This window comes from Pleurodeles waltl, chromosome 2_2, assembly GCF_031143425.1.
Source record: "Pleurodeles waltl isolate 20211129_DDA chromosome 2_2, aPleWal1.hap1.20221129, whole genome shotgun sequence".
NCBI lineage: Eukaryota > Metazoa > Chordata > Amphibia > Caudata > Salamandridae > Pleurodeles > Pleurodeles waltl.
This window is the reverse complement of record NC_090439.1, coordinates 498,453,368-498,474,482: the sequence shown is the minus strand read 5'-3', so window position 1 is coordinate 498,474,482 and position 21,115 is coordinate 498,453,368. Positions and strand designations below refer to the sequence as shown.

General features: G+C 47.1%; 1 protein-coding gene across 1 annotated transcript in view; it reads left to right on the top strand.

Annotated features, from left to right (window-relative positions):
* USP14 (ubiquitin specific peptidase 14) overlaps window positions 1–21,115 on the top strand; it is a 372,282-nt gene that overhangs the window by 223,896 nt on the left and 127,271 nt on the right. The window lies entirely within an intron of this gene.

Genomic DNA, 21,115 nt, shown 5'->3' with positions numbered 1-21,115 from the left:
TCTTAACCAAGTGGATATGTGCCATGTAAGAAAACTGTTTAACAACAACATTGATGTAAGATGTCAATTCAGGCTGATATGACCGAATTGGGTGTGCTAGTTATAGTGTATAATAGGTGTGTTGTACTCCATTTTGAAATCTTAAGTACACACAAGGGAGGCCATCACGTTTGACATCTAAGTACATACACGGGAGGTCATCATTTGGAAAGGTCTACATTGACATTTTGTGGGTGAAGGAAAGAGTGGGACAATCGGTGGAATACATGTTGGGCAGGAAATGCAGTTCATCCTGGCACGGAAGCCTCAGTACAAGGCTCAAGACCTCCCATTACTCATTCTGGTTTAATTTTCAGTAAAAGAACAAACATAGTCCTAGCACCTTAGCATGACAAGCTAGCAGAGACGGCACAGTCCTGACCAGAGGCAACAATTTATAGCAAACAGGAAGGGATAGCAGACACCTAAGACAAACCCAGATCTGATGCATGTAGCAGAGCAGACACATAGCAACAAATGCCTCCAGGAGCATTAGGGATCCCGGGTAAGTGTTCCAAAAGAGTGTTCAAAGAAGAGTTAATTATTTATATTTATGCATCAAGGGGGATATTCCAAGTCCCCACATGTTGTTGGGCTTAACCTTCAAACATAAAGTCTCATATAAAGTACTTATAACATGTGGCTTGCATTGTCCATGCTCATAATTTTTTAGGCTGTAGTAGATTGCTTAACTTTACAGATTTTGTATCCGATATTGAAGGTTAGCTAGTATCACAGCGTAAATGACTAAGTATTACTGCCTTACTTAAAACCAAATTTGTCTTGGCCTTTCTACTTCACTATTTCTCCCACCTTTTATTCTGTTACCTAACTCTTGCTCATAACGGAAGTTGCATGACTGAAAAAATATATCTAAAAAGATGACAGCCGCTCCGGTGGAGAACTCAGATGATGTTGGGCTAGTAGCAAGTTGCAGAACTTCGTGTGAGCAATGCTATAAACCATGTTTGTCCCTATTTTGTGGAGGACTTTAGGCAGAACGTGGTGTCTCGCACCTTAGAAAAAACCATAAACAAATGAAGGTTTGTGTTGCTTTTCTTTAAGATTTTTTCCCTATTACTTTTAAACTCTTTGTGGCGTCTTGTCAGTGTTGTCTGGTGGCCCCACAAACCACCATAGTGGCTGTTTGATGGTGTGCTGTTTTGGCGCAGGGTGATAGGATCAGCATCAAAGTCATGCTCTTAAAAATTGTATCTGTACTAGAAGAACTGTAGGGTGTCTGAGCTGTTGCTTCTTCTTTGCTGATTGTTCTGTGCACTGCAGTGTATGCAAAAAAGCCTAATTGTAGTGCTAATATATTCAATTATCTTGTTTAGAAGTAAGCAGCACAGTAGCGTCTCCACGGATTCATTCGAGGTAAAATCTACCTTTACAAGGCTTCTTGTGTCTGTATATTTCAGTGCTTTTATGCATTGGTGAAATTCTCGTATTAGGCGTGAGGTTTGTTACAGTGTAGAGTAAAGACGTGTGTGCCAGGTTTCAACATTACTTGGAGTGGCTGCGAGGTAGTGGGCACCATTTCTCTGCTATTCCAATACCCAGTTGACCACTGCAGCATAAAGCAGGAAATGGCCAGGGCCCAATCTGAGTGTCTCACTTAAATTATCGAAGGATCTTAATATTTCATTCTCAAACATGTCATCCCAAACCTGTATATACACCGGTCCAAAGAAGCATGTCGTGCACCCTGGATAATGTGGTGCATCCTGGCAGCGCCCACAAGGGCAGTGCTGGGTCATATGGTTGGGTGCTTGGGTTCCTTCAAATATATCTCTGCCAACATCACCATGCAGTTTGTAAAAGGATGTTGACTGATGCCCGTACTCTAGCCCCATCCATAAATCACTCAAGTTTCGGGGTATACAACAGCAAATTGTCCCTAGTCTTTGGATCCAGGGCATTTGCAGTCTTTTGAATTGGCCGATGTAGCTGCGTCGTGGTGAAGCATAACTTGTAACTGGGCACCCCGGTCCACATTACCGTAGTGGGGCATATAGTTGGGAGATACCTAGTGGGGCATATAGTTGGGAGATTGCCACTCAGTGTCTACCATCACCCCATATCTCTGTGACTACTAGAGACTGCAGAGCTCTAAAGAACTGTCTCTCTAGAATGACGGTAATGCAGAGAAGAAACAGTAACCTCAGTAGGATCAACATTTTAGAGAGAGCAATTCTACCAAGTGTGGACAGCGGAAGTGCATCCCAAAAGTGAATTGAGTTGCTACTGGATTGCTCTTCCTACGTTGCCATCCACCAGGTCATTTTGTTAGTGATATACATTAACCCCTAAATATTTTATTGTGTCAAGCATGAGTCACAGCACTGTCTGTGGGAGATGCATCTGCTGTCCATCCAGTGCCTGAACAGTGGGAACAAACCGGATTTGTCCTACGTAAATCACAACCCGGACACATTTTCAAAGTCATCCAACAACATTGTTAAGGAAGGAAGGGTATTTCAATCTTCCTCAGATCAGTGCATCATCAACATACAATGAAATGATATGGCATTTGTTGTTTTTGGCAATGCCCCATTCAGGACCCCGTAATTTGAGTGCACAAAAGCAAGCAGTTTGACGTCCAGTCCAAAAATAACTGGATTGTATTTATTTCAAAGGATCCAACAGTGCGCATCCAACAGTGTGCACCCCCAAATATTCAACATCACCCATCCTCATGGCAGTGTCTGGGTTACAATAGAATGAGTCTGTACGTGCATGGATGATGTGGACTTCTGAGTAAAATTAGTATTCACGATCTATTGTGTAAATCTTGCCAGATATCTGTCACTAGGGAGTCTCTGTTCCAGTGTGTCAAATGGCAAGAAGAAATGAAGGACTGCACCCCTCTGTTGAACCTAATTAACTTTCTGACAAGGATCTGGAAATCGATCAAGCATCCTTAGCATCTGTGAGTGACCTCCCATCTTGTCCACTCACTTTGATCACAGGTGCAGCCCCCTTGATGTTGGATAGATCAGCAGCCCTTGCATTGCAGTTGGGATTTGTAATGGGCTGGCTGCTGCTGATTTTGAAATCAGTCCTGTCTGGTAAAACTCCTTCTTAAATCATCAGATGTTCATGGAAATACATCACAAGATTAATTAAGGGTAAAAATGCACAATACAAATGGGGACATGATGAGTATTTTCTCAGTGGCATAGTTAGTACATGTGTGTATACTGTCTCAGTGTGGCTTCTGATAATTTTGTAAATTGGCTCATCACTGCACATCACGCAGTCAGATATTTACAAAGCAGCTAAAGGGCGCACACAGTACAAACCCCTGAAGTACAATGGCTTTTAGCAGATGTGATCACAAACCTCCCATGCAGCTGCAGCTCATGTTATTCTTCACTTGCCCACAGAAGAACTCATGCTTCAAGGAAGTATAAATTGGAGAAAAAAAAATCGTTTATTCTTTCATACCAACAATCGTCCTGATAACAGGTGACCTCTAGAACCAGTAAAAGTTTCTCCTATCTCATGGGCTCTTTCTTGATAAATATTCATTTCCCATCAATACTTGAATAATCAAGTCTGTTACGTTCACGTAGTTGATCGTGAAAACAAATTGCATGTGTGCGTTCTGCTACTTAACTTTCCTACATTCAAACCTACAGATGGGTAAAGAGAGGGATCCTCCTCAGGCACACTAGGATCTGGGCAGACCGCCTAGGGTGGTATGTGATAGTCTCTGGCTCCATCTATGGGGAACACCTTACCATTGGCTGTTTCTATGCTCCCTCACCACGGATGAGTCATTTGTTGCCCTGGTGTTACATTTATGAGGAAACCTTCTGGAGGGCCTGTCTGTAATAGGAGGTGACTGGAATGCCTTATGGACCCCCATACGGATAGATGGCACAGCAGAGGTGGGGCCCTGGATACTGGGAAATCCAGACTAACCTCCATCTTTGCAGTCTTGGGTCTTTCTGATGTATGTAGGTCCCACCACCCTTTGGACACTGCATACACCTTCTCACAGACTCATTGATCGTTTTCTCGCCTTGATTATCTCTTCGTCCCCAACACGTATGTTCACAGGGTGGCAGAAGCGGATATCCTAACACAAGGTCTGTTGATCACTCCCCCCATTTGTCCTCCATATTTGTGTGGGACCCCTGAGGCCGAAGTTTCAATGGCGCCTCTCCCCATGGCACTGACAGAATCCAACATATAGACTGCACATCTTCTGGTTCATAGGAAGTATTTCATCCTCAATTCGGCCACGACTCACTCTGTTACTGCACTTTGGGAAGCACCACCCTAAGCAGTGTAGATATTAGCTTCTCTGCCAGGGAGCACAGCAGATGAGAGCAAGCCCTTAGTAATCCTGAGCAGCAGATAGGGTCCTTGGAGCTGTTGGGCAGGACTCCAGAGGGATACGTAGTGCAGCGACAATTGGGTACCGGCACTTACTTCTTGATTAGGCCAAACTAGTCTGGCGAGTAGCCCAGCAAAATGTTACAAAGACTCTTGTCAATCAACCCGTGGGCACTCCATAGCACCAGTGATTGGGGACGAACCGGGCTAGATGCTGGTGGGCCCACAGGAGGTGACTCTCTGCTTTGCCATCTATTATGAAGCGCTTTATGCCTGTGGGGGGGGGGGGGGGGGGGGGGGGGCTCTGTCACTTGATCAAAGACTTGTTTGTTGAGGGCCTTCCTCTCTGGACTCTGATGGAGCCAGAGCCTCCTAGGAGGAAGATATCACGGCTGAGCAATTGGCCTCTGCCCTGTCTGAGATGCAGACAGGGAGGGCTTCAGTATCAAGTGGACACCTGTGCAAATTTTTAAGGCCTTTTTGCCACGACCTGGCACTCCTCTTTTGAACCTACTTCATGCGCCACTCTAGGAAGAGCCCCTCGCATTGGACTGATGCCAGGGGGAGATAGCAGTCTTTTTGAAACCGCCCAGGCCGTTGGAGGAGAGGACCCGATTTCCCACCTTACCACAGAGGTGAAGCTCCTCACCAAGATGCTAGCGCGTCAACTTGTGATGCACATACAGGATCTGGGCCAACCAGACCATTCTGGCTTTGTGCCCCGCCAAGCCACATGACACATTATTCGCTGGGTTCATAATGCGCTGGCTAGTGCGGATTGTCCTGAGAGGCTGGTAGCCCTGCTCTTTGTGGACATGGACAGAGCGTTTGACTCTGTCCAGTGGGACTCTTTGCCCTTCTGCAGAGAAGGCCCCAACTTTCTCTCGTATGTATGGCTCCTTTATACAGACCAGTCTGCAACGGTCAGAGTGGCAGGTGCTGTATCAAAGCCCTTTCAGATTGATAGAGGGGTGAGGCAGGGTTTGCCCCTCTTCCCGCTCCTGTTTGCGGTGGTGCCCCTTGTGGTATGGGTTAGACTGGATACCCAGGTGTGCAGATGGGATCCCAGACTTTCCAATAGAATCACTCTCTACGCCAATGATTGCCTCTTTTTTTTTTTTTTTCTTACGGAGCCAGAGATCGCGGGGCCATGCCTTGTGCAAGTCATGTAGGTAGTTGGGAATACCTCTGGATATTGTGAGCCCTGGGCCTGGTATGTGTGACTGGAGAGTTCAGAAACCTGGGTGTATTTGTATCCCTGGATCAGACAGTGACTTGAAATCTGCTCCCTGCCTTGGCTCAGATGAGGGACGAGGTCTGGACCTGGTTGCATCTTCCCCTGTCGTTGATGGGCAGGTCGGCAATCTTTGGAACGGTGTCCCTCTCACGGTTATAGTACCAACTACAGAACCACCCATACTCTGTACCCTGTCCCTCAGGCCTGGTTCCACTGTATATGAGTGGACGGGGCGAGGGGGTAGGGTTGTTCTCAAGGCATGTTTTCAATCGACCTACTGCGGGAGCGTTGCTGCTGCTGACATTTATGCTTACTACACTGCCTCTCACCTGTTGGCCTTTAATGACTGATGGTATGGGCCCCAAGAATACCTTGCTTATGCATTGGAGAAGTGGGCTATTAATGATACACCTATCACGTCTTATATCTTTTGGGGGGTTTTGAGGGCATGGGCTTCCTGATGCCTGGGTGGTCCTGGGTCCCTGGAGGAGGGATCTGCAGGGCATGGTGTTGACTGATGGAGCTGACACCCCTTTGGTAGGGCCGTACGTTACTTCAGGTGTCCCAGCTGGAAGTTTTTTGGCCCTGGGACCTCATTGGGATCTCCATGATAGCCGATGCAGGGTGCTGTGTTGAAATCATATAAGGACCTACAGTTAGAATATCACCTCCATTAGAGCCAATTCCAACACTACCTCTGGCTCAGTCATGCCTTCACCCCCTTATATACAACACATCACAAACCTTGAATTCAGCCCCCTCTAGGGTAAGCTCCTCCTGGGAGTCCACGAGTCACATAAAATCACAAAAATCTACCAGACCCTGGTCACCAACAGCACTAATACACTCCCCGCCCTTCGATCGGCATGGGAACAGGATCTTGAAACGTTAGGTGACAAGTGGCTGGGTGGGCACCTAGAAAGGCTGTTGTTTCGACCTGTCTCTGCCTTATCCAATAAAAATACTTGCACACAGCCTATTATACATGTCACTGCCTGTGGCACATGGGTCTGGTGACCTCACCTCGATATCTCCCCTGTGGTGTGCTAAGGGTACTTTCTTACATTCTGTGTGGAGCTGTACAGCACTGGATGTATTTTGGCGGGTTTAAGTGAAGGGGGTCTCTCTTTCTTGAGTGTGATCATCTCTTGGACATAACAAAGGGATCCTAAGGTGGTCCTTCTACATATTACGAAGGGCATTGGGGGAAATAGGTATAAGCGTGCACTTTGATTCCTGGGCTTTACCCTCACCAAAGATTATATAGTTAAGCATTGGAACGCTGCGGCCCCACCCCGCTTGCAGCTTGGAAAATAGGACCAGATCACTGTATGGGGCTGGAGGTGGCTGTTCATCAATCTAGGGGTTGCCCTCTGAAACTCTGTCAGATCTAGCAAAGGTGGATGGATTACTGGGGAATTAAAACGGAACTAATGCGCCCTCAACACTCCAGGGCTGATGAAGACATTCAGGGCTATTCATTCATTCATTCATTTCTGGATTTATAAAGTGCATTACTACCCGAGCCGGACCTCCCAGTGCTGAAACATACTGGAGAACGCCCGCCTTTTGTTCTGATTTTGGAAAAAGGAATGTTTTTAGTTGCTTGTGAAAGCATAGCTAATTGTTTTTGCTTCTCAGGCTCACCTAGAGAGAATTCCATAACTTGGAAAGACTGCCCACCACCCCTGGCTCTTCTTACCTTGGGTATAACCAGGAGATCCAGGGAGGACGATCTCCGGAATCTCCTTGGTATTTAAGGGAGAATCAGTTGTATAATTTTTGGGCCCTGCTTGTATTTAGCCTGATGAACCACACAGAGTCTTAAACTGAATCCTACTCCAAATTGGCAGCCAGTGCAGGGATTTGAGCACACCAGTAGCTGAACTAAACTTTGGGACCCCCAGAAGAATTCTAGCTGCAACAGTTTGAAAACATTGTAATTTCCTGATGGCTGTTTTAGGATTCCCTAGGTACATAGAATTACTGTAATCTAGGTGAGATAATATCAGTCCCTGGATAATGATTCTTCTAGCGGGGACCATTAAACATTTTTGGAGGGCCCTCAGCAGGCCAAAACAGGTGCCTGTAATTCTGTTTGCCTGTGACGCCATGGGCACTTTGTGATTTAATAAATAGCCCAGGCTTTTTACTTTCGTTTTCGGACCCACCCCATCAGCCTGGGACGACTCTTGGTGGCCCACGTCACTAGGCACAGCCCCGGAACCCACGGACCACGCACGCAACCTGGGGGTCATCCTCGACTCCACTCTCTCCATGACCAGGCAAGTCAACGCCGTGTCCGCGTCCTGCTTCAACACCCTCCGTATGCTCCGCAGGATCTTCAAATGGATCCCCCCTCGACACGAGAAAAACCGTTACCCAGGCCCTCATCACCAACAGACTCGACTATGGGAACGCACTCTACTCAGGAACTACAAACAAGCTCCTGAGACGACTCCAACGCATCCAGAACGCCTCGGCCCGACTCATCCTCGATGTCCCCTGCCGCAGCCACATCACACTCCACCTGAGAGGCCTGCACTGGCTCCCCATCAACAAAAGGATCATCTTCAAGCTCCTGATCCACGCACACAAAGCACTGCACAACACTGGACCCACCTACCTCAACAACCGACTCAGCTTCCCCACCCGAAGCCTCCGCTCAGCCAACCTCGCCCTCGCCACAGTCCCCTGCATCCAAAAAACCACCGCCGGCGGCAGATCCTTCTCCTACCTCGCTGCCAAGACCTGGAACACTCTCCCCACCATCCTACGACAGACCCAGGACCTGCTGGCCTTCAGAAGACTCCTCAAGAACTGGCTCTTCGACCAGTAGCACCCCCAACCCCCCCCCCCCCCAAATATCTGATAAAGAGCGCACATAGATATTGAAGATGGTTGGACTTGGCATTGAGCCTTTAGGGACACCACACCTCAACTTGTAACTAGAGGAATACCAGGATCCTTCAAGGACCTGAAAAATACTTTCACTCAGGAATGAAGTTAGCCAACTTGCCATGGATCCAGGGACCTCAATGTTTTCCAGGAGTTGTATTAGCACACCATAAGAGACTGTCGAATGCTGCACTCGGGTCGAGAAGAATGAGTGCTGCTGATCCACCTGAGTCAAAGATCTGCTTATGGTCTTCAGTTGCTCTTAATAGAACAGTTTCTGTGCAATGACCTGCCCAAAAAAATGTCTGGGTGGTATAAAGGATATTATTGGACTCCAAGAACGTTGACAACTTGTCATTGACAAACTATTCTAGAATCTTACTGGGTCTTGGCAGGAGGAAGATAGGACTATAATTCTCTACCCTCAAAGGGTCCCTTAAAGGTTTCTGTAGCGGAAAGTGAATAATGGTGTGTTTCCACTCTGAAGGGACTTGACCATTTTCTAAAGAAAGATTGTAAAGCTTGGTCAAAGACAATATTAGCTGATCCCTTCCCTTCATTAATATGTCAATATGGGCAGGGTCTAGCAGAGACCCTGAAGTTACTGAGCTCGCTATATTAACCACTTCATCTTGATTAATAATGGGAAAACGCGAAAGCCCACAGCCCTGGGAGTCATGATTTATTACGGCCTCCTGATCAACTGATTATTAAGGCATCATAGTTGTTGTTTAGTTTCTCGAGGGAGAGTACTTGCCTCACAGCACTGTACTGAAGGAGGAGGATCTAACTTACCTGGGCTACTCTTAAGAAAAATCTTCACAATCCGATAGGTTTCCTTACTAGAATTTGGGGATGCCCTGATCCTATTCGCTACATCATCTATCCGTGCTTTACGGATTTCATAGTGATATTTTTTCAGCATAACTTTGTACATGACTTTTTCCTCTTCTTTGTAATCCCTTCTCCTGTGGCCTGCAAAATGGGGACAGACACACGACTGCAGGTATATAGGCATTGGCTGATGTGCGTTCAATTTGGGTGAGGTGGTCAGGGTGAGTGCTGGCCTGTGCAAGTTATTGCTTCTACTATTGTTACTTTGCATTTATTTTCCATATTCACTTGCATGGTGTTATGTATTCATCCTGGTTCATGTCTTCCTGGTACTCCGAGGTAATATATGTATACAAAATCCAATAGTCTGTTCTGAAAATAAAACCTGCAGATGAGAGCCCTAAATGGAGGAATTATTGCGGGAATTAATACAGATCTAACTTACACATTTTCCAAACTATTACCAGTATGTTTTGCAGGAAACAAGAAAATGACCTATTTGATTTCTCCCTATTCCTGAATTCACCCCATTAATAACAAAACAAATTAGCTCATAAAATAGAAAGAAGTTCCATCAATTGGATATTCACTGAAAAACAATAACCTTAATCTAGCATCCTCTAAATAGCACCATTACCATTGTAAATAAATGTGTAATGTTCCTTCTATGTTCATACCAAGTGTCTCAATGCAGACAACTGTATGATGATCTTGGTCACCAACTGTCATAATTTAAGCTCTTTGCTACCACCAGTGGGATGTTTCTGCTGTCTCCAGATGCCAAAATATCTCCACAGACTAACATTGCTATTCTGTGGCTCCTTAAAATGCAGGGCAATTGAGACTTAATATAATTTCTTCTAATTGCCCCAATGTGTTCTGAAACCCAGATTCTCAATTGTTTTACCCTGCTGCCTTGATGCAGGAGTCTACATGGCTAACTGAAAATGTAAACCATATACTTGGTTGTACACTTACTAATCAACCCGTTTATTTGTACATATTTTTGTAATGCTTAAGCACGCAACATGCATTGTTCTTATTTTTTTACAATCCATCCTGTTTCAGCCATCTAGTATTGGATAGAAGAAAATCGTGCAGACTATTGTGCAAGGAATCGTATAAAGTCTGTGATCTGGAAAATGTTAATTATGTGCATACAGATAAACTTGTACGCAAACTGTATCGTTACTGAGTAAGTCAGTGACTTTGAGACATTCTTTTAAGTCTTTGTGACTGAGTAGCATGGAGAATATTACTTACCTCTAACAATTAGTTAAGCGTTAGTGTTGTTGCACCACTTGCAATGCACAATCCAGCCATATAGTGTTGGGCTCTAATGCTGCAGGTTGTTTGTGTCCAAGAAAAGAGTTTGATTTCACAGTAGTTTGTTCTACCTCCTCCTCTAAATCCAGCAGCGCACCAGGATGCACGCTTCACTTTATGCTGTTTTTCTGTTTTTTGTTTGAGGGTTAGTGTGTAGATGAGAAGCATTATGTTTTCTTTTTTCTGATTGAGGTATGAACATGCAGTTTTAAAGTAAATCTGTAGTCTTGTAAGCACCCTACATAATATCCCTTGCTTGCATCTGCGGAGGTGATAAGACATATGTTATTCTACAGCACTGCACGCTGCAAACCGATTTGTTAGAGATATTATTTTTCATTTGCAGTATGTCCTACTGTAGACCACATGCTGTGTATAGACTGTAAAACAGTTCTTCATTCCCTGATGAAGCAGTGGCTTGTGAGCAATTGCTGAAGATGATTAAACAGTGTATCTGATAAAGACTTGTAGTTGCAGATTCCTTACCTTAGCATGTCCCCCAGGTGTCAGACTTGATCTGGATATTTTTCTTCGAGCAGTACCCTTGCGCGCCGTCAGGTGGCGCTGGTCAACTTTGCATCATGATAGCGTTGAACCCCCAGACCCCAAAGACACCACAGGGGGTGCGGACTGCCCAAAGATGAGGCGCATGGCCTCATAAAATTCTTTTACCTCGGCGGGAGTGGCTCCGGCTCCTGAAAACTCAGGGAGGCACGGAGTGGACCCAGAAGCAGGCTCCGCGGACAGAGGCCTCGAGTGTCGACGCTCTTCCTGATTCGCACCAACCGGGCAAAGAAAGCCACAGAACGTTTAGCTTTCTTGACTTCTTTTTCTTGTGACCTGAATGTCCCGAAGATTTGGACTGGCACAAGGAGGCGTGGGGGAGACATCACAAGCGGTCTTGAGACCTTCCTCTCAAGTGTGACCGGGCCTCAATGAGCTTCAGGGACCGCTCTCTAAAAGCCTTCGGGTTCAAGGCCCAGCACTCTGAGCACGACTCCAGGTTGTGGTTGCGCTCCAGACACCACAAACACACCAGGTGCGGGTCTGTCACCGACATCATGCGGTGACCGGCGTTACATGGTTTGAAGCCGGTCTTTCGAGCCATCCCTCGACGCACCTAAGATGAGAAAAAGATCAAAGTAAGTAAAAAAAAAAAAAATGACTATGGTATCTTTTCTCTGGATCAGTGCGTGTTGCGGAAAGAAAAGAGCTGACGTCACTGCACGAAGGCGGCATCTATGTACTACTCACGGCGACTACGACGCCAACCACGCCCGCGAAGTGGACGGACGCCACCTACCAACGCGCAAAAGTATTGCTCAAAGAAAAACCTCAGAATCCAATCTGACGCCTGGGGGAAATTCTAAGGTTATGAATCTGCAACTAGAAGCCTCTATCCGGTTAGTCCATCAAATTGTCTTAATGTTTTTCTTTCATAGCCTTGACTCCTCAAGTTCGGAGGCAGATTCACCAAGATCTGACCCAAGTCATTTTTAGCACCCTGGATATGCTGAGACTGGTGAGGTCTAAAGACCTGTGGCACCTCACTAGAATAACAGCACTTTATCTATTGCTCAGAATGACCCCTTTGTCTCAATCGGGAGGACATATTTTGCATCCCAATCTTCAGAGCCTTCATGCGTGAAGATTGAGCTGTGCAATCTGAGCACCTTTCAACTTCCACCGGAAGTGGGGGGCAAGATCCTTTCTGCACGTCACCCTGTTTTCAAATCTGGGTATTTAGGGCTGAGGAACAAATTTGTTTCTTGATGTACTGAATTAGGAATAGTTCCTTGTAAAGCATCTCTCTTCAGTGTACTACAGGTTGCACTATCCTTGGCTCAGCAAAGCTGTGTTGTACCCACAGTGAAGGAGTATCTTTCAGCCTTATTAGTGTTGCTTTGTCTACCAGAACAATCTTTCCTGTTCAGATATCTGTTGATGTCAACATTTCTGAAAGGATTGACAAAATTGTATCCGCCAAGACCATTCATTATGCCACAATGGGATCTTAACCCTGTTTTGATGTTTTTTTTTTTATGCAGACTCCGTCTGAGCCCCTGCATAGTTGTCAGTTAAAATAACTCAACCGCAAGACAGTTTTCAAGGTTGCCATCACTTCATCTTGATACCAGCTTCAGATCATTCAGAACCTTCCTGTTCCTCCCCCCCCCCCCCCCCCCCCCCCCAAAAAAAAACACTTTATTCTTCCCAGGCAAATTGGTTCTCTGAACTAAAGCAGCTTTCCTTACACATGTGCTGTATTTATTCAGTTTGGGACAATACATCACACCAGTAACTTTTTATCACCTCCACATCTTTCTAAGGAAGAGGAAATGTTGCACAGGTTAGTCCCTAGAAGAGTAGTGAACTTCCACATCAATTACATAAAGGACATTAGATTGAATGACTAACTGTTTATTGGTTACTCAAGTGCTAAAAGGGTAAAGCATTTCAGAAATGCAAGCTTTCCGGGTAGATAATCCTGTTTACTAAATTCATCTGTTATCTTTTAACTATAAAAGATCCAAATGAAGGAATAAGGGCTAGTTCCGTCAGAGCCAAATCTTCCAAAGCAGCTTTAGCTAGGGTGGTACCTGTACCAGGCATATACAAAATGGCTGCATGTTCTTATCTGTATATCTTTAACAAACATTACTGTTTGGACTCTGAAGTTAAGAAAAGACAGTCACTTTGCCCACTCTCTGCTTTCAAGATTTTACAATCCAAAAGGCTTTTCTCCATGCCCTTTCCCTTTGAGTATTGTTTGGAGTCTATTTAACGGTGAGGAAACAACATATAGAAATATCCGTCAGCCGTAAAAGCTTATTTACCTTTGCTAACAATTTTGTTCAGGTGGATACTCTTTTATATACCTGCAGATTTCTCACTGCTCCTCCCGCCGGCTCTTCTTACGGAGACAACCATTATACCCCCTTTTTTAAATTAAGTCCTAAGTTAGTTGCAGGCTGCTCTGATACACAAGTGTAGGAAGCTGGCTCTTTATACACTATATCAAAATTAGATATAGTGTGCGCAGAATCCAGTTAACAGAGGCCAACGTAGATAATAATGCTCTTTTGTGGTGGTGTGGTCGGGCAGCTAGGCTTATCAGAGGGTAGTGCAAAGCATTTGTTGTACACACACAGACAATAGAAGAAGCACACACTCAATGACTTAACTCCAGGCCAATAGTTTTTTTCTATTGCAAACATATTTTTTCTTAATTTATTTCCAGAACCACAATATTCAAGTTGCAGTTAAGTACTTAAGTAGATTTGTATTTCATACATATATCAATAGTACTTTGAAATCCAATAAGTTACACAGTTTTTAAAATATTGGCAATTGTCTGTTTTAAAAGTTGACAGTGCAATTTTCAGAAACAGTTTGTGGGAGGACGAAAAGTTAGTACGATTTACAGGTAAGCACTTGACTTACACTTCCAGTCTCTGGCGGTTAGGAAGTCCACGGGTTGGTGTTGAAGCTAACCCCAAACACCCACCACCTGCGACACTGGGCTGGCCGGGTGCAGAGGTCAAAGTTGAGGCAAAATTACCGTGGACTGCTATGGAGAATGGGGGCACTCGGAATCAAGCCTGCCTGCAGGCAAGTACCTGTGACTTCAGAGGGCAGACCAGGGGGGTTTAGAGGAGCACTGGAGGGGCCACACGTAAACACCAAACATGCACCGTCAGTGGCACTGGGGCGGCCGGGTGCAGTGTGCAAACAAGGTGTCTGGTTTCCAATGGTTCTCCATTAGGGGACCCCAGGGGGTCACTCGTATGCTGCAGATGAAGTCCAGGGGGTCGACTGGAGCAAAGGACAGGCTGGACAGGGAGGAGGGCCGCCTGCTTTAACATAGCTGCACCAGAGGATGGGTTATGCAATGCCTGGGGGCTGCAGCTGCAGTGGTCCTTGGATATCTTCGTCTGGAGCATTTACGGTTAGGAGGGGTCCCATGTATTCTCTCTGAAGGTGTCGTGGAGGGGTGGATAGGTCAACCTAGGGTGGGCACATGCTCGGAATTGCCTGGGGACCCTCTCTAGTCAGTTGGACCACTTTGACACGGGCTGTGGGTGTCGGGTGCAGAGTGGTCAGGACTCACGCATTCGAGTGGTGCTGGAGTCCTTGGGTGTTCTTTCTTAGACAGGGCCGCTGTCCTCAGGAGTTCTTTGTCCTTTTGGGTGTAGGGCAGTCCACTGGAGCTTGGCAGAGGTCGCTGGTCCCCTGAATGTGTCGCTATTCTTTTGCAGGTTCTTTGAAGCTGGAGACAGGCCGGTAGGGCTGGGGGGAAGTCAGTTGTCGTCCTCCTTTTCTGCTGGGGCTTTAGCTTATCAGTCTTTCGCCTTACTTGTCGGGTCGCATTATACAATAAATCCCACACTGGCACCAGTGTGGGTTTATTGTGCTGAGAAGTTTGATACCAAACTTCCCAGTATTCAGTGAAGCTGTTATGGAGCTGTGGAGTTCGTAATGACAAACTCCCAGACCATTCACTCAGTATGGCTACACTGCACTTTCCATGTCTAAGAATGGACTTAGACTCTGGAGGGGCATATTGCTCCTGCAGCTATGCCCTAACCTGTGATATAGTGCACCCTGCCTTAGGGCTGAAGGCCTGCTGTGGGATGACTTACTTATGCCACAGGCAGTGGTTTGTGGGCATGGCACCCTAAGGGAGGTGCCATGTGGACTTTGCCTTTTCCTGCACACCAGCACACACAAGCTGCAAAGGCTCGTGTATATGTGCTTGGTGAGGGGTTCCCGATGGTGGCATAATACATGCTGCGGCCCTTGGGGTCCTTCCCTGGCCACAGGTCCCTTGGAACCATGGGTACCTTTTACAAGGAACTTAGCTGTGTGCCATGGGTGTTCCAGTTGCGGTAATAAAGGTACAGATTTTGGGAAGAAACACTGGACAGGAGCCCAGCGCACTTTCAAAGTTTGCATCAACATCAGGCAAAATGTGTGTTTGAGGGTGGGGTTAACCATGCCAGTTACACTTTCCTACACAACCAACCAACCCTCCCCCCTCCCCCCCCCCCACCCACCCACCCACACACCTACACACACACACCCCTACACCTAACCTTTTCCCAAGGGAGTATTCATTATCTTAGTGAAAAAACCTTGAAAGGCCGTCTGCATTGGCATGGGCAGTCGCAGGTCTGTGTTCAACTGAAAAGTCCATTCCCTGTAGGGATATGGACCACCTCAAAAGTTTAGGGTTCTCAACTTTTATTTTCATTAGCCATCTGAGAGGTCTATGGTCACAGTAAAGTGAGTACCAAATAAATATGATCTCAGCTTTTTCAGGTCTAGGAAGTTGGCTCTGTATATACTATCTTGAAGTGAGAGGTAGTGTGCACAGAGTCCAAGGGTTCCCCTTAGAGGTTGATAGTGGCAAAATTAGATAATACTAATGCTCTATTTTATGGTAGTGTGGTAGAGCCGCAGGGTTATCAGAGGGTAGTGTTAAGCATTTGCTGTACACACAGGCAATAAATGAGGAACACTCACTCAAAGACTTAACTCCAGGCCAATAGTTTTTATATAGAAAAATATATTTTCTTACTTTACCTTAGAACAACAAGATTCAAATTTGATGTAAGTACATCAAATGCAAGGTACTTCACACAGGTAAGTATAGAACTTTGATTTAAAACAGTAGTACACACAGTTTTGGTTAAAATGGCAACAAGCTATTTTAAAAGTGGACACAGTGCAAAAATGTACAGTTCCTGGGGAGGTAAGTTTTAGTTTTTGCAGGTAAGAAAAGCACTTACACAGTCAGTCTCCTGGGTGTAGGCAGCCCACCGTTGGGGGTTCAAGGCAACCCCAAAACCACAGCACTAGCAACACTGGGCCGGTTAGGTGCAGAGGTCAAAGGAGGGCCCAAAACGCACAGGCGCCTACGAAGAACAAGGGTGCGCCGGTCCTAGTCTGCTTACAGGTAAGTACCTGCGTCCTCTGGGAGCCGACCAGGGGGGTTTTGTAGAGCACAGCGGATGGGACACAAGCACACAAAACAGACGCTCAGCGGCACAGAGGCGGCTGGGTGCAGTGTGCAAAGCAGGTGTCTGGTTTGCTATAGAAAGCCGCGGAGGGACCGGGGGGTCGCTTAGGCGATGCAGGCAGGGCACAGGGGGGCTTCTCGGGCCAGCCACTGACTTGGTCCTTTAGGTGCAGGGCAGCCCTCAGAGGTTGCTGGTCCCACTGGATGCGTGGCTGTGCAGGTTCTTTGAGTCTGGAGATAGGCCAGTAGGGCTGGGGCCAAGTCAGTTGGTGTCTCCGTCATCTCTGCAGGGCTTTCAGGTCAGCAGTCCTTTATTCAGGTTGCTGGAATCTGATTTCCTGGGTTCAGGGTCACCCCTAAATACTCAATTTAGGGGTGTGTTTAGGTCTAGGGGGCAGTAGCCAATGGCTACTGTCCCTGATGGTGGCTACACCCTCTTTGTGCCTCCTCCATGAAGGGAGGGGGGCACCTCCCTATTCCTATTGGGGGAATCCTCCAAACGCAAGATGGATGAGTTCTAAAGGCAGGGGTCACCTCAGCTCAGTGCACCTTAGGGGCTGTCCTGACTGGTAGGTGACTCCTCCTTGTTTTTCTGATTATCTCCTCCGTACTTGCCGCCAAAAGTGGGCCTGTGTCTGGAGGGGCGGGCATCTCCACTAGCTAGGATGCCCTGGGGCGTTGTCACAGGCATGAGCCTTTGAGGCTCCCCGCCAGGTGTTACAGTTCCTGCAGGGGGAGGTTAGAAGCACCTCCACCCAGTGCAGGATTTGTTTCTGGCCACAGAGTGACAAAGACACTCACCCCATGTGGCCAGAAACTTGTCTGGTTGTGGCAGGTTGGCAGGAACAGGTCAGCCTAACACTAGGAGTCGGACTGGCATGCAGGGGGCATCTCTAAGATTCCCTCCGTGTGCATTTCTCAATAAATCCCACACTGGCATCAGTGTGGATTTATTGTCCTGAGAAGTTTGTTACCAAACTTCCCAGTATTCAGTGAAGCCATTATGGAGCTTGTAATGACAAACTCCCAGACCATACACTCAATATGGCTACACTGCACTTAATGTCTAAGAATTGACTTTGACCCTGTAGGGGAATATTGCTCCTGCAGCTATGCCCTCACCTGTGGTATAGTACACCCTTCCTCAGGGCTCTAAGGCCTGTTAAAGGGGTGACTTACCTATACCACAGGCAATGGTTTGTGGGCATGGCACCCTACGGGGGGGTGTCATCTGGACTTTGCCTTTTCCTCCCCACCAGCACCCACAAGCTGCAAAGGCAGTGTATATGTGCTTGGTGAGGGGTCCCCCAGGGTGGCATAATACATGCTGCAGCTCTTGGGGACCTTCCTTGGCCACAGGGCCCTTGGTACCATGGGTACCCTTTACAAGGGACTTAACTGTGTGCCATGGGTGTGCCAATTGTGGAAATAAAGGTACAGATTTTGGGAAAGAACACTGGTGCTGGGGCCTGGTTAGCAGGATCCCAGCACGCTTTCAATCAAAGTTGGCATCAACATCAGGCAAAAAGTGGTGGGGTAACCAAAACAACAGTGACACTTTCCTATGACTTTCAGTTTTCTTGAATGCAGCTTGAAAGTTGCAGCAAGAACAGAGCAGAACTCATGTTAAGTTATCGGTTCCGTGCCTTTATGACTCTAATGACATTGTCACAAGTGCACATCAGAATGGAGTCGGTGCCGCCTGCTGGCATTGGAGCTATTGCAGAAGTATTCTAGATCCAGTCGGCATTTAAGATTTTCACAGGTGACAAATCTACAGCTAAGTAGAGTATCCAGCAGAAAGACTGTATAGACAGTAAATACGTTTTCATTCTAACATAAAGAACGGCAGACCAGGTCTTTTATGAACAAGCACACATTCTATCTAATAGAGACTTCTAGATGCAGATTCCTTAACTTTGATTTTTCCCAGGAGTAAGACTGGATCCACAAATTTTGCTCGCGCAATACCCCTGCGCACGCTGTTGGGTGATTCCATTTGGCTCCGTGTCATATTTGGCGCGTGAAGTGACGTTGCGGTCACCTGTATAGGCGCCCCCCAGTCGCAGGGGTGTCAGTTCTTTTCTTTCTGTTTAAGTTAGTGTAGATCTGGAGAGAGCTATCCCTCTGTCGCTTTTTGACAGGCCTTTTTTTGACTTTTTGTCAATTTTTCCTCAAGTGTATCAAGGAGGTCATTGAAGAATGCTGGGTTCAAACCGTGTGCCTCCTCACACTGCACCATGTCAGTTATGGCCTCTGGTGCCTAAAGCACGACTAAACTCCAAGTTGTGCTCGTACTGCCGGGCCATGGTGCCGAAGGCTTTGGGGGAGCCGTCCCTAAAGCTGCTTGTGGCCGAGCAGTCAACACAGGCACACACAACTCCTCTGAGGTCTTGGTCCCAGTTGAGAAGGCGGTTGCGGGACTGCTCCAGGAGCCCCAAGTCCTATTTGTCCCACCCGACCCTTGGGAAAGAGGCACTTTAACTTCACCCCGTCCATCAGCCGAAAAGACGAGTGGGGAACATCTACGTTCCTGGTACGGTTCTGCAAGGCCGGATCGAGACACGGTCAGATTAAGGAATTTTACAAGGCCATGTGCCGTGAATTCGAGTGGGCTGACCCCTCTGGCATGCCTTCGAGCCCTGCAGGGTCAGAGGAGGCCCCATCCAAATCAACACCTGCAGCTTCAGTCTCGGAACCGATGGGGTCGCATGGATCCGATACAGGATCCAGAGCGGCGTCGGTCATACCAAGGCACCTTTCTCAAGCGTCGGTTCTGAAGCCATTGCTGCTGGTGCCAACTGGTGGCGCCAGCCTCATTGTTATTCCTGGCGGTCTGGAGCCGGAATGGCGGTACACAATGCAGATTCTGCCGCCAACAGGCCACAGGTGCCAAATCTTTACCCAAGCCTTATTTCACGCAGCCAGGCATGGGAGAAGATTAGGAGAGGTCCTTGGATTCTTTAGAAGATCAGTTGGGCTGGTATGAGGAGCTAGGAGAGGCCAGTGGTCTGGACACCTCTCCAGATGCTTGCTTGCTCTCTCCCTCCACTGTGGCTACGGAGGAGGGAGCTTCATATGCAATGGTGGTGTGTAGGGTAGAGGAGGTCCTCAACCTCAAACTGCCCTCAGTGGCTCTCAAGATGAACATCTTTATGGAAGTGCTTCAGCCTGAGGCTTCTACGTCTGAACCTATTCTTCCCTTTAACAAGGTATGTACAGACGTCCTGCTGGGAACTTGGTCTAAGCACAGGGTCTCCTGTAAATAGGACGAATGCCCCCATCCTATATACAGGAGATGGCTATCGCCCTGCACTGAATCACACTAGCTTCTTCATTCAACACCCCATCCATGAGAGCTCTGTAGTCGAAGCCTCCACTTCCCATGGCACATTTCCTTCCATTCCCCCAGACAGGGAATCCAAGAGGCTAGACAATCTTGGGAAAAATGTTTTCTTCCACCAGCCTGGCACTGAGGTTGGTGAACACCTTGTGCTTATTGGGCCTGTTCTCACTCACCATTTGGGATATGGTTGCACAGGTGCTACCTCGGGTCCCGGAGGAGGCCCGGGCCATACTCCTCCAAGCATTAAAAGAAAGGAAGATGCATTGAAGTTCACCAATTGGTGTGGCTTGGATACGAATGACTTGCTAGGCAGAGTGGTAGCGTCGACAGTGGCCTCAAGGCGCCACGCCTGGCTAAGAACACCTGTTTTGGGCGATGTCCTGGAAAACCTAATGGACATCCCCTTCAATGGCACTTGCTTGTTTGGTGAGAAGGCAGACTTGGCCCTGGAGCGCTTTAAGGACTCCTGGGCTGTGGCGAGGTCCTTGGGCCTCTCTGCGACCCCCTAATCCACTTTTTGCCTTTCGCCTCTTTAATGGCTACAGAAGGGGTGTGGCAACGCACCAGCCATCATCCTACGCAACCATCCCAGACTATATGTGAGGTCGTGGGCATGGTGCCTTCAGATCTAGAGGGTTTGCAGGCCAGACGTAGTCAGCCACCCAGCCCCTGGCAGCTGCAGCCTCAAAGCTGTCCTAGTTTGGTTCTGCAGGACCCTGCTTGTCCAGTTGGATTAAAAATACACCATCATCTCTTCTACTGGCAGTCTGGAACATCAGACGCATGGGTACTAATGATCATCAGGAATGGCTATGCCCTTCGTTTATCCTTTCCTCCCCCAATACCACTAACATTTGAATCATTTATCTCTACTCAGAGAGGAAGTTATGGCTCTCTTGGCCAAGGGAGCCATAGAAAAGATCCCAATTACAGACGTAGGCACTGGTTGTTAATTCTCTACTTTCTGATATCTAAAAATAATTATGGTCTTTGCAATATTCTACACCTACGGACAGTAAATTTCTTCCTCAAGGAGAAGTTCCAAATGCTCACGTTGGCTCGGATC